Source organism: Asparagus officinalis, chromosome 10 (genome assembly GCF_001876935.1).
Source record: "Asparagus officinalis chromosome 10, Aspof.V1, whole genome shotgun sequence".
Lineage (NCBI taxonomy): Eukaryota > Viridiplantae > Streptophyta > Magnoliopsida > Asparagales > Asparagaceae > Asparagus > Asparagus officinalis.
The window spans coordinates 28,193,761-28,208,098 of record NC_033803.1 but is presented as its reverse complement, the minus strand read 5'-3'; positions in this window follow the sequence as shown (position 1 = coordinate 28,208,098).

Below are 14,338 nucleotides of genomic sequence, written 5' to 3'. Positions count from 1 at the left end.
TTTTTGCTTGCAACGCGTTGACTGGCGTTGACCTAGGGTTACGCGTTGTCCGGCGTTGACCCCAGGGTTTCTGAATTTGTTGGATGCTCAAGTCACGAGACCAACTAATGAAGCTGATGCGTCAGTGACTCTCGTATTTATAGGATTTTTGGCAAACCCTCAGCCATCAACGGGTTTGATAAGCCTTTACCGACTACCGTTTGAGTCGGGCTAGCATGCGGATTATGTAAATCCGTTCCGCATGTGACCTTGTGCTAAGAGAGTTAACGCTCTTAGTGCTACGATATTGAATACGTAGACTTCGTCTTTCTCACGGGAATAGACTACCCGGCGACGCGTGTTAGGCATTGACTTTAGGATTTTTTGGCTAACCCCTAGCCTTCAACGGATTTGATTAGCCTTTACCGACTACCGTTTGAGTCGGGCTAGCATGCGGATTGTCTAAATCCGTTCTGCATGTAACGTTGTGCTAAGAGAGTGAATTCTCTGAGACTTTGTGCTATGATGTTGAATACATAGGCTTCGCCCTTATTACGGGAATAGGCTACCCAGCAACGTGTATTAGACGCTGACTTATCCCTACTTAGGCTTCGGGATAAAATACCCCAGACTGGTATTCTGGTGTCTTTTTCAACCGGAGAAAGACTAAACCGGCGATGCGTGTTAGGCGTCGGCATATCCTTTCTTAGGATTCAGGATGAAATTCCCCATGCATGTAAGGCATGGATTTTGGTGTTATTAATAACAACCTGCCACAATGTTGAATATGTGGGCGAGTGTTCTTTTTAACGGTTAAGAACTAACCGGCAGCGCGTGTTAGGCGCGGACTTATCCTTGTTTAGGTTTCAGGATAAAATACCCCAGAATCGAACTCTGGTGTCTTTTTCTACGGAAAAAGACTAAACCGGCAGCGTGTGTTAGGCGCAGACTTATCCCTGCTTAGGATTCGGGATAAACTTCCTATACCTGTGAGGCACAGATTTTGAGAGTTGAAAAAGGTGGTGTCTTCTCTTGGGGCAAAGACAAACCCGATGCGGGAGAGGAAGAATTTTATATTCTATTTCCCGACACTGAAGAAGAAGAATTTTATATTCTATCTTCAGCTGGAAAGGAGACTCGAGGTGGGATCTCCACCCCCAGAATCCGGAAAGGTGAAACTAAGAGTGGGATCTCCACTCCGAGAATCAAAAAGATTCGGATAACCCTAACTGTCGGAAGGTTTGATTACCGAACTAAAGATGAATTTCTCGTTTATCGAGAGTGAATTGTGGTTTTGGTCCTAACTGTAGGAAGGTTTGACCAAGTGGAAGGTTTGAGGTGACCCTAACTGTAGGAAGGTTTGATCACTCGATTTGAAAGTGGACCTCTCGTTCATTGGGGGAATCGAGAGGGGATTTTGGATTTGGCCCTAACTGTAGGAAGGTTTGACCGATCGGGAGATTTGAGACGATCCTAACTATAGGAAAGTTTGATCGCTCGATTTGAAAGTGGACCTCTCGTTCATTGGGGGAATCGAGAGGGGGAGGGTGTTGAGTGCACAGACGCGGTGAGAATTTGAATGGGAGTTTCTTATTCATCATCTTGCTGTGGTGACCGGATTATCCCTAAGAATACACTATATGGATTTCTTTTGGGAACTTCCCATTACATGAATCATCCACCCCCAGCTTCCTTTGCAAAACTGGGTATGGTATTGTACTCAGTTGGGTGTCCGGGTTATCCTTAAGAATATCAAGCATGGTATTCTCCAGGAACTTCCCGTGAAAGAAAGGAAACAGTTTAGACTCATATACCTGTTGGAGTATGTAAGGAAGCAGTTTAACCTCATGCACTTGTTGGAGGATTGAGAAACAGTTTATACTCGTATACTCTTTGGAGTCTCAGGAAGTAGTTTATACTCTTATACCGGTCGAAGTTTAGGAAGCAGTTTATACTCTTATACCCTTCGGAGTTTCAGGAAGCAGTTTATACTCTTATACCGGTCAGAGTATTGAGAAACAGTTTATACTCGTATACTCTTTGGAGTCTTGCCGTTCTTATTTGGCTTATCTGAGCGATATGACGCCGGCTTCAACCAAGGTTTGAATGCTATTCTTGAGAGCAAAGCAATCCTTGGTGGGATGAACGACCCTCCTGTGGTATGCACAGTACTTTGGGTCCGTAGTGTTGTCAGCTTCCTCCTGATTTGTGATTGGTGGTAGCTTGATCTTGTTGCTTCCAAGGAGGGATTCGAAGATGGCTGGAACGTCTTCGTCCTTGAAGGAATACTCTCTTTGGAGTCTCGGACCCGAAGTCTTTTGCTGTCTCCGGGATTGCTGTTGCGACGTTTGATTAGCACCATCAGCAGCTGCAGGTGCCTTGCCCTTACCACGAGAGGCGAAGTTTGAGTTCAGCGGATTAGCCATCGGTCGGTTCCTCTCGGCCTTCTTCCTTCGGAGGAAGCGTTCGGCTTGTTCACCGCGCACTTTCAGGTCTTTCCAAGTGTCAGACGGTGCTGTTCCCATTGCTTCCAACACGTCCAATGCAAGGTTGTTGTGGCAAGTCTGGAGGATGAACTCCTCAGTGATCGGGTCCCGACAGTTCATCGCCTTGTTCCGGAACCTTTTAACGAAGGTGTCGACTAACTCCCCGTCCTTCTGCTTTTCATCGAGCAATGATCCGATAGATATCTCGGTGTCATCGTCGAAGAAATTGGTGAGGAACATGGTCTCCATGTCGTCCCAGCTGTTCACGCTACCTGGCTTGAGGCGGCGATACCAATCGAAGGCGGCTCCGCGAAGGGTGCCGACGAATGACCGCACCATCAGAGGCTCATTGCCGGAGATTACCCCCAGGTGCGATTTGAAGTAAATCAAATGCTGAGTGGGTGAACCCTTCCCATCGAACGGCGTGAAGTTAATTAGGTTGAACTTCGCCGGATATGGGATTGATTCCCACTCTCTGGGGTAGGGATAAGGAATGCCCGTCTTCTTTATCTCTTGAGCAGAAATCAACGTATTGATTTTGCTCTCGAGATTTTTAATCTTCAAGCTTTCACCTGAGTCTTCGTTAGCATTCTCGTTACCACCCCTGCATTGACGGGCAACTTCCTGAACAACTTGATTACGGCGGCTTGGTTCGCCTTGCTGGTTTGTCAGCGCTCGGATTTGCTTGTCATGCATTTCTCTCATGTTCTGCATGGCCAGCTGCATTTTGAACCTGAAGCTCTCCTGTTGCTTAGCTAAGGCGTCTTCGAGCATCTTGGCCACTTGTTCCGTGCTTATCATGAATGACTCGCAGGGTTGTCCATCGCTGGACACTGTATTATCTGATGCGACCACAGAGCAGGCATCTGATTCTTCATCTTCTGAAGGTGTTCTTGTCCGAACCCTACCATAAGTTCCTCGTGCAATGGCTCCGGACTGCAGACAAGTTCTAGGCCGGGATGCTTTCAGGATCGACTCGAGATTATCCCGTGTCGATGCCCTTTTGCTGGTCATATTGGTGGTGACCCTCGGAAATTCTCCGTCTTCAATTACCCTTCTTCTTTGTCGGAAGCACCTAGACCTTGGTCTTGGCGTTTCGGTACCAAGCCTTTCGAACACTGAAATTCGCTCGGGGACTGCCTTAATGCAGTTGCACTCAGACAGTACCGCCCAAATGAGCTTTGAACAAGGGCATTGAGTTTCTAACCTTCGAGGACTCCTCTTTCTGGCTTTGCTCGTACCCCCAGCACGATAGTACAGCTCTTCCGTTTGAAAGTCGGAGCAACCTATCGTGTGTTGGCACGATTTCTCAGGTATAACGCAATCATCATCAGACGATAACGTTTCCTTCTGAGAGTAAATTACCTTCTTCGGACTCTCGAGAGTCACGCGCCTCGAAACGCACCTTTGTGGGAGTGAATACTCAGCGGGCTCCTGGACTTCAATGCGCAAGGTGGCGCGCGCAGCTGCCTTGAACTCGTTGTCATCTTGAGGGTGATGGCGACCCCCATCATGTTGATTCGTTCGGGGTTTTCTTAGTGGACCCAAACGTCTTTGGATTGGAGCTTTGCCTTTTTCATCGGGAATTGGACCGAGGCGCTCCAAGACTGACTTCCTTTTCTGGGATGGTCCTGCGGGATCTCCCGGAGCAGTTGTGGAAATCATCGGCGGAAGTTGAACTTGAGGCTGCAAAGATTGCTCCTTAGCCTGAATTGCCGCTTCAGACTTTGGTCTCCAGACTTGGCGGGTTGATGGCGGCTTCTTGACCACCTCTTTCTGCAACTTTCTACGGGCTTCTTCAGCTTGAGCCCGTGCCTGCGCTGATAGTGCGCGGCGTTTGCGGATGCGTTCTTCCAGCGTCGAACGATTCCGTTTGACACGGATCCATTCCATTGTTGGCGGCTTGGAAGAGGTGCCGTTCATCTGTTGTTGAGGCTGTTTGCCTCTCTTGTTCTTCAGATCCGTGTTGTAGCAGATCCCGTCAACAGACTCCATGGCCTTTGCGAATTGTTTCGCAAGGCGTTGACGTTGCCTTTGGCGGGCTCTCTTCGAGAGAGTCACTACGCCCTCTGCGGCAGAAGGGTTGGCCAGAGCAGATCCGGCATGGTTGGGAATTGGAGGGATCTCACCCAATGCGACTTTGGCATCCAGCGGGGCGAGATCTTCGTTGGTGTTTTCCACATCTTCGTACCAACGAGCCTTTCTCCTGGAGGAGAACTTCTTAGACTTGCGGGGGGAGGTTGATCCGGACGAGGACGACAGGTATTCCTTGAACTTCTGCTGGTCGAACTCGTATTCGACCTCCTCCACGACCGGGATTGAGATCCACGGCTGCGACGCCCACGACCGGGATTGAGATCCACGGCTGCGACGCTCCGATCTCGGCAGCGAGATCGGCGACTCCCACTGTGGTCGCCAGTTTGTTCGCGGGAAAAATCGTGTCTTTCTTCATTGATTCCATTGCCATCTTAAATAACAACTTTTTAAGTTACAAAGATCCGTTCTTTTTATAAGATCCGGTTACAATGAAAATCAAAGAAAATAAAAGAAAAGATTACAACTTTTTATCCTTGTTTGTCGAACAAATCACGAGCTCCTGTTTTGCGGTCGCTCGCTTTGTGGGTTCTTCGCCTGCGCCGGGGTTTATCCGTGGACCACCGCACGATCTAGATCTGGTCGGATCTACGCAATACGACGGGTATTATTTCACGAAGGAAATAATAGCCGGGGGGATTGGTTCACCAAGGAAACAATCGCCCAAATCTCGGGATCAAAGGCCAAGCTTTGATCCGGAGTGTGCCTACGTAGATCTGAGATCCGGTCCTCTCGAACTCTTGCCTTATTTGGCGTTGACGATCGCCGAGCACCAGATCTGGATGAGCAAGTCCTCGAAGTCCTAAAGTTTGAATCTTTTTTAGATCTGAGTCTTCACTCCAGCAGGGCTTCGTCTCCAAAAAATCCAACCTCTGAACAAATGAACCACCTCTCCTATTTATAGCCTCTCTTCACTGTGCCCACGCACAGAACTGGGCCGGCCACCTATAGGTGGCCGGCTCTTTCTGATCTGGCAGTAGATCCGATTCCTGATTTGGCAGTAAATCTACTTCTGAGTTCGAGTCCGAAACTGACCTTGATTCGATCATGGTTCGTCCGAGTCTGCCCTTGGTTGGATGACTCGTTGACTCTTCAAACCCTTGGCTTGATTCCACGCGCGAATGGATGTATTCCGTTGCTTGCGTGCGATTCGTCAACATCGTCGCCTCGTTGGTTCGTCGGTTTGTGCCGAGCTGAGCTAAGGGACCTATAAGCAATTTTATATGCCTACAATCATTATATGAGTATTGGTAGCTTATCGTTGAGATCCATTCATCCATTCAAATGTCAATGTATATTCCTTTCATTTATCTCCTTATGTTGTATCCGAGATGTTTATGGTTGCCTATTAGGCCTTAGGCTCACCCCTATTATTTCTGCATCCATTCGTAGGTCATACGGTTTGGCAAGGGCAAGGGGATCACAAACCCCGACATGGAAGATTAGCTTCTGTGGCAGTCATAGTAGGAGTTATATTATATTTACTTTTGTAGTAATTTTCACTTATCGAACATGTACTAATGTGTGTTGTAGTTACGATCAGACTTTAGTCCATATTATTGCTCCCTTTAGATTGTTTGCTATTCTGATATTCTGTAGACTCTGCTATCAACCTTATGATTTTGGGTGTTGAATAAATATTTATGCTACTTTAATTCCTCTCTTTAATATTATTGTATATGTTTAGGAGTGTATGTAAAAATTGAGAAGACCAACTCTCCTTATTACGGATACGTCATGCCTAATTTTTATGTACCTGTGGACATTGAGATTTTGCATGTAGACCCATCAATCTCTCATACTTTTTGAATTAAGTTCTCTCTTCCTTACCAAGATTTTGAAATTTGTTTAAAAAAATTCCTTCCCTTTGCACTATCTCCTTCCTCCTTCCAACCATCTCTTCCATTCTTTTATTCTTCATATCCCTAAGAACTTGTGTGTTTATTGTGAAGGAAAAGCTTGGAGCTTGAAGATCGCGGATTGGAGAACTCGGATTTGAAGATTTGCTTTCGGGTAAGTCTTCTTTCTAGCGTTTTCAATTCCACCCCTTGTAGTTAGCTTCACAATTAGAGACAATTAGGATTTTAAGAAAAAATATTTTTATTTTTGTTGACTATAATAAAATCCATCTTTCACTTTGACATTTACTAACAAGATAATAAATTCAAATAATTTCCCCCTTCTCATTTGTTTGATTGTTAACCCTAATTAAAAAAAGATTTTTTTCTTTTCCATCCTTTTTAGTTGCTTTTAATTCATGGGGTTGCATTTCATATTGTTAGTAGGAATTCACCAAGTGATTTGAGCATCTTGATTTGACACACACTTAAAAATATTTTTAAGGGCAAAACCCCATAATCAAGATAAGGTGAGGGATTTCATCACCCTTTCCTTAGCCCAAAAATCACTAATTCCTCACTACACCACCCAAGCCTAATAAAACTCATTAGACGTTGGCCCCTAAGGATTCGAGCTCAATAAGGAATAAGAAATTCTTAAGTGAACCGGTTTAAGTTTTCTCAGATTAGTTGGTGTCTAAGGCAAGGTTTAGGGGTTGCGTAAAGCGCTCCGCAAGGAACGATGTACTTAATTGATCTCTGATCACCCTCTAGTACTATCCTTACCTGGCTAACTACCTGGGTAAAACTTTAATCTTTTCACTGTAGGAGTTTTTGGTTAGGAGCTGGTCTAGTGAGTTAGGCTAAACCCTAGAATTAGAGTGATTGAAAAGTGATTGCTTTGATTTGTTGTAGTTAGGATTTTTCTTTATCCTTTCCTTCTCAGAAAAAAAACTAATTTTTTTTATAAAAAAATAACAAAAAGAAATAGTTTTGGTGTATGCAACAGTGAATTAGAGATAATACACGTCGATTAATTCGCTTTGAACCAATCATAGAAATGAAGCATCCTGATCCACCCGTTCTTCATGATATGTGCTATCCCATTAGGAATGCAATCCCCTCTTGCATTAGGCTCCCCGAAACAAATGGAATAAATTTTGAGCTTAGACCGCATTACATAAACATGCTTCCTAAATTCCTTGGAAATGAAACAGAAGATGCATATATTGTTATCTCGGAATTTGAGGAAGTGTGTATTATGATTAAAATAAGAGAATTAACAGAAGATGCGATCAAACTATCTCGGAATTTGAGGAAGTGTGTATTATGATTAAAATAAGAGAATTAACAGAAGATGCGATCAAACTAAGATTTATTCCATTTGCTCTCAAAGACAAAGCAAAAAAATGGATGTATAGCTTACCCGTAAATTCCATCACTACGTGGGAGGAATTTATCACCGTTTTTCTTAAGAAAGTTTTTCCTATCCATAAAATGGTAAAGCTAAGAAACAGCATCATAAATTTTAAAATTGTCCCGGGAGAACCCTTTTGGAAGTATTTTGACCGATTTAAAGATCTTCTCATCCAATGTCCTCATCACGGTTTAGAAAAATGACGATTGTGCCAAATAATTTATGAATGATTAGATTATTCTGCAAAAACTTCCTTAGAATCAATGTGTCACGGGGATTTCATGAGGAAAAACGCTGATGAAGCTTGGGAGTTTTTAGAGAGTCTTTCTGAAAAAACCATGCAATGGGAACACTGTGATGACCGAGTGTCATCAGTTCCCCAACCCAAATCCAGTGATATTTCCTTAGAGTCGAACATTGCATCTGAAGCTAGGATGGCCACAATCATGCATAGGTTAGAAGCTTTAGAAATCAAGGAAAGAACCCCGGCTCAAGTCAATCAAGTTTCAGCCTCAGGATGTCATAACTGTTTGTCACCATCTCATATTTCAGAAGAATGTCCTCTCTTAGGAAATAATCAGCCATTAGGACAGGTCAACGCTGCATTCCAGCGTTCCGCAAATGATCAATTCTCTCCAACCTACAATCCAGGTTGGAGAAATAATCCCCACGTTGCATGGAATCAAGGAAATTCTCCCGGAACTCAAAACTTTACCCCCGCTTCGACCCAACATTTTCCTAAGGGAAACACAGTTCCTTTCAATTCTCATCCACAATATCAACAACCCAATCTGTCATATCAAAATCAATCTCCTCTTCATCAAGCTGTAATTCAGACTCCTCACAATCCATATCAGGATAAACGTCTCAATGTCTTGGAAAGGGGTTTGGAAACCATAATTAAGGCCTCCACTCAAACCACGAATATGTTGACTCAAACGTCCAACACTCTGAATTCCTTTATGCAATCAACCGGACAAATGCTTAACTCCAACACTCAAGCTATAGCTAGATTAGAATCCCAGCTTGGTCAACTAGCTAGTGACGTGAGTGAAAGAGAGAAAGGAAAATTTCCGAGTCAACCCGTGGTCAACCCTAAGGACACAAGATGCAGTTCATCCTATGAAGCTCAAGTGAATGCAATCTATTCACTTCGATCAGGTAGACAGGTCGATAATCAAGTGAGAACTCCTCCAAGTCAAACTTTTTATCCAGTACAAATTCCTTCTCCTTCTCCTTCTGATGAATCTATTCAACAATCACCCTCCTCAGATGATCAAGAACCTGAACCGGAACCTGAGCCTGCTTTTGATAGGTTTAGACCAGTTGCTCCTTTTCCAGATAGACTCAAGCTTAGGAAACACTCCCCTCAAGAGGAGAAGATCCTAGAAACATTCAAGCAGGTTAAGGTCAATATTCCTCTCTTAGATGTAATTGAACAAATTCCATCTTATGCTAAATTTTTAAAAGAATTATGCACTAAGAAGAGGAGAATAAATGTTCCAAAGAAAGTCTTTTTAGCCGCCAATATCGGTAAAATGCTATCAAATCCCATACATTTGAAACGTAAAGATCCAGGTTCCCCAATCATTTCATGTATCATTGGTAATACTCACATTGATAAGGCGCTTTTAGACTTAGGGGTCAGTGTCAATTTGCTTCCATATTCAGTCTACCAGCAATTGGGTCTAGGTGTACTGAACCCAACCAAATACACCTTACAGTTGGCTGATAGATCTGTTAAGGTCCCTATGGGTGAGTTAGAGGATGTTCTGATTAAGGTTAGAGATTTTATTTTTCTAGTAGATTTTATAGTCTTGGAAACACAGCATGTTTCCAATCCCAAAGGACAGACACCTGTCATCTTAGGACGACCTTTCTTAGCCACTTCTAATGCTCTCATCAACTGTAGAACTGGTCAAATGAAGCTATCCTTTGGGAATTTGACTGCTGATCTTAACATTTTTAATCCAGGGGACCAGCCAAATAATCAGCCTCTAGAAATAAATTACATTCAGGAAAGATCAGAAGAAGAAGAAAAAGAAGAAGAAGAAGAAGAAGAAGAAGAGTCTGATTTGAGTTTTGAAAAATTTTTTGATGAAGAGTTAGAGTTTTTAGAAGAAGCAGATCAGGTCCTTGAGAATAATGAAACTGTGTTAAACATTTGCTGCTTTGAATTAAATTTTGAAGAACTCTTTCTTGATGAACTTAGATTCTTGGAGAATAATCAACAACCAAATTTTCAGAACTTCACAGAAGAATTGGTTGTTAGAAAACAAAACTTCACAGTACAAGAGTCTAAGTTCATTAAGAAATACAAAATGCATGACACCAATAATACCTACCTTACCTTATTGCAAAAATCATTGAACACCCCGGAATGCTTAGAATAATTTATTTAAAATCCGGGGAAGAATTTTCAACAATAAGGTAGGATTCAATGTAGAATACGAGCTTTTCGTGTTGAACACTTCATTCTACATTATTTGTTTTGTTTATTTTAGAATAATAAAAAGAATTTATTCTTCTCTCATTCGAGAGTTTCTTATTCAGTTGAAAAAAAAGAGAAGAAGAAAAAAAAAGAAAAAAAAAGAAGAGAATAATAAATTTTTGATTCTATCCTCCACAGACCAAAGGCAATTGCAGATTATTATCAGTTGATCAAATGTAAGTACTTCACTTCTTATCTGTTTTACTTTGTTCATCATAGAGTTTGCATTGAGGACAATGCAAAATTTAGGTGTGGGGGTGGGAATTAGTTAATTTTTCTCTTTGTTTTACATTTTTTGTTGCATTTTTGTCATTTTTTTCCTTTTCTAAAAAAAATATAAAAATATCGTCACTTGCCAAATTGATAGAGTTATGTAATAATTGATTTATTTGATAAATTTGAAATTTTCTAATCCCTAGTTAGTTATTTACTTAAGTTCACCTTTTATGATAACTCTAAATAAATTTCTTAAGAAATGATTTTCAAAGTAGTATACTTTACTTAAGCAAAAATAAAAATAAAAATACTAATAAATATTTTATATATAGTTATATTTGTATATATGGTCTTGGAAAATATTTTAGATCAAGCAACTTGAATATTATTTTAAACAAAGAGTTAGCATGTTCTTTTCAAAACTTTTAAATTAAATTTCTAAGTTTGGCTTGGTTTTGTATTGTTATAATGAAAATATTTTCTAGGAAATATACCTTAGAGTTATATGTAAAAATATTTTCTTGAGTAATAACTAGCTTCAATTATCAAGTAAATTTAATTATTTACTAACTTCTTTAATTTGGCAAGTTGACCGAATTTTGTGGGTATATTCACTGCAAACCCTCATGAGACTACAACTCGTCCACTAGGGTAACCTAGGGATTTAAAGGCTAGTTGTATGGGCTAAATACAACCGCGATTCCTGCGAAAGTGAGTTAGGATTTTCTTTTTCTTTCTTTGCTAGAGGACTAGCAAAAGTTTAGGTGTGGGGGGATTTGATAATCACATTTTATTATAATTTTATACCCTCATTATCTATTTTATTTGAATAAATATACCACTAATAATTGTTTTTATCTTTTAATTGCAGGTTAATGAAGAATAAATCTCAAACTCATATCTCTCAACAAAAACCCATTGTTTAAATGAAGAAATGAAGCAAAGAAGCCCATTGGAAAATTAATTTTCAAATTATCCAAAAGCCCAAGCTAAGATGAAGGATTAAAGCCCAAAGAAATATCAAAGCCCAAAGTCAAAACCAAAATAAAATGCATGAAGAAATCAAGAAGCCCAAAAGCCCAAAGATGCAAAAGCCCAACACAAGAGAGTTCTACGGATAGCATTTGGAGTGGGCTGGACATCGATGCCAGCATCGATGGTGGCATCGATGCCAGCATCGATGCCCGTATCGATGCCAGCATCGATACCCCTATCGATGCTGGCATCGATACCATCGGCAGTTTGTTACAATCTAAAGGCTGAAATTTATTATTTTTGGATAAGATTTCAATCCAATAGCTCTCATTCACTGATGTTTACTATAAATAGGGGTAGAGAGTGAGGGGTTAGAAGGGTGAAAATGTTTGTAACTCTTTTTGGAGAGGAGGGCTACTCTTAATTGAGAAGGCCTTCCAAATTTATAACTTGTTGTTACAATTAATAATAATAATTTTTTCACCACTTTAAATATTTCTTTTCTTTGTTGGATGATGAAGATGGAGATGAAGAATTATTTAGAGGTTTGCATTTCTTTTCTTTTTCTCTTTTATTTCTTTTTATTGCTTATTAGTTTAGATTTATTTCTATGCTTATAATTAGATTTTATTTTCTTTTTAAATAGCCAAGAGGCTGAACCTTCTTACCTTAGATTTATTTTATGCTTATAGATTAGATTTATTTCATGCTTATAGAGTAGATTTATTTTCTTGTATTTAATTCTTGCAATTTATTTTATAGTTTAGATTTTGTAATTTATTTTGTAGTTAGATTTTAATTTCTTGCACTATTCACCTTGAGGCTAGAACCCTCTTGGGTTTAGTTTTTCTTTTTGTTTATTTTTATTTTGTTGATTCGCCTTTAGGCTAGAACCCTCTAGGGAATCACTCTTTTCTAAGAAGTGGGTTCAATTTTAGATTACTTATATCTATAATTGAATCCACCATCTTTAATTTCTTACATTTTCTTTTATTCATGAATTTTATTTTTCATTCTTGATTTTTATTTGATTTTTCTTTCTTGCCTTATTAATCACATTCATTCTTTGTCACATCCACTCTCACTTACATTTTTCGCCTATTTACACACCACTTTCACTCTCTCAATCTCTTCACAATCACATTCACTCATCACTCCTATTTTGTCCCGCACACAACATAAGAACCGATTTTATATTTTCTCCTACAAAAACACCTTCCTCGTGGGATCGATATCTTTATACTATAACTTGACACGGTTGTACACTTACAACCTTTTTGGTACATGTTTATGCCGCATCACACTCCCACCGTATTTTTTGAGCACTCTTTTATTAAGACGAGATTTAATGACTATATTTGGTCAATCTTTCCTCACAAAACTCCTACGGTGAAATTATGGAGTGCTTAATGGTTCACAGTCCTCTACCATAAAATCCCTCATTGATCAAATTAATTGATAATGGGACCACCAAAATTCTTCATGGTTAAATCCATTCAAACTCCCGATGTGTTCAAGCCTTTAACACTCTCATTGTTGAAGTCCTGACACAACATCCAAAAATTTAATTACTGATCAATGGCGATTATCAAACCCCCTTCATGTTAAGTCCCTGCAACTTAACACCAAAAACCCCCACTGAGTGATTTGTACAAGTCAACATTCCCACTGTTATTTGTATATCCACTCCTACTATTTCTAGGTAAAAACTTCCTACAGTAGGGCCAAAGCCAAAATCCCCTCTCGATTCCTTCTATGATGGAGAGGTCCACTTTCAAATCGAACAATTAAACCTTTGAACAGTTAGAGTCGTTCCAAACCCCCATTTCATTAAACTTGCCCACAGTTAGGACCAAAACTGGAATTCTCTTTCAATAAACGAAAGGCTTTCATCCATTCCTCTCCAGTCAAACCTTTTTATAGTTAGAGCCGAAGTCAGAGTTGCATCTCGATAAGTGAGAAATTCATCTTCAGATTAGGTAACCAATCCTATAAAAGTTAGGGTTATCCGAATCTTTTCGATTCTCGGATCCTAGATTCACCTTCTAGGATTCTTAAAGTGGAGATCCCACTTTAAGTTTTTTTAGCAGGAGATAGAATATAAAATTCTTTCTCTTCAGCATCGAGTTCGTCTTTGCCCTAAGAGAAGATAAGCAGGGGATAGAATATAAAATTCTTCCTCTCCACCACCGGGTTCTTCTTTGCCCCAAGAGAAGACACTGTTTGTGTCGAAAGTTGGTTTCATTGCGGAACTCATTGCAATGTTTATCGTTTTAAAACAAGTTCAAAAGAGTGAGCCTTTTTATAAGACTTCTCTTACACAAATAAAATGAAGAAAATTACAACTTCCTAGAAATACACGCAGAAGACGTTTATCACCCGCTGCTTGCATGGGATCTTTGCTTGTGCCGAGGATTCTTTGATCAGTGGACCACCGAGTATCAGACCTGGTTGATCTCGCTTCATAAAGGAAACAAAAACAAAAGTAAATATCTCAACAAGGTGAGATAAGTACTCTTCTCAATATCAAAACAGAGTCTGATTTTAGAAAACTGATGTAGGGGTGCCAAAAGGCTGCAGATCTGCTGAACTCCTCTTTATGCTAAAGAACTCACCAAAATCTCTTCCTTCTCTCTGAAATTTGTGCTCCTTGCTGTCCAAAACATCAGGGCTTCACCTCCAAGCTCTAAAATTTCCAGCCCCCTTGATCAGTCGACTTCACAAATGACGAAGGGGGGGGGGGTATTTATAGGGTTTTGGATGCCATGTTCGTGGATAAGTGTATCTTCAGTTAATAACCACTATCCCACGTTTAAGGATATCCTCAAATCAGTTGGAGAGG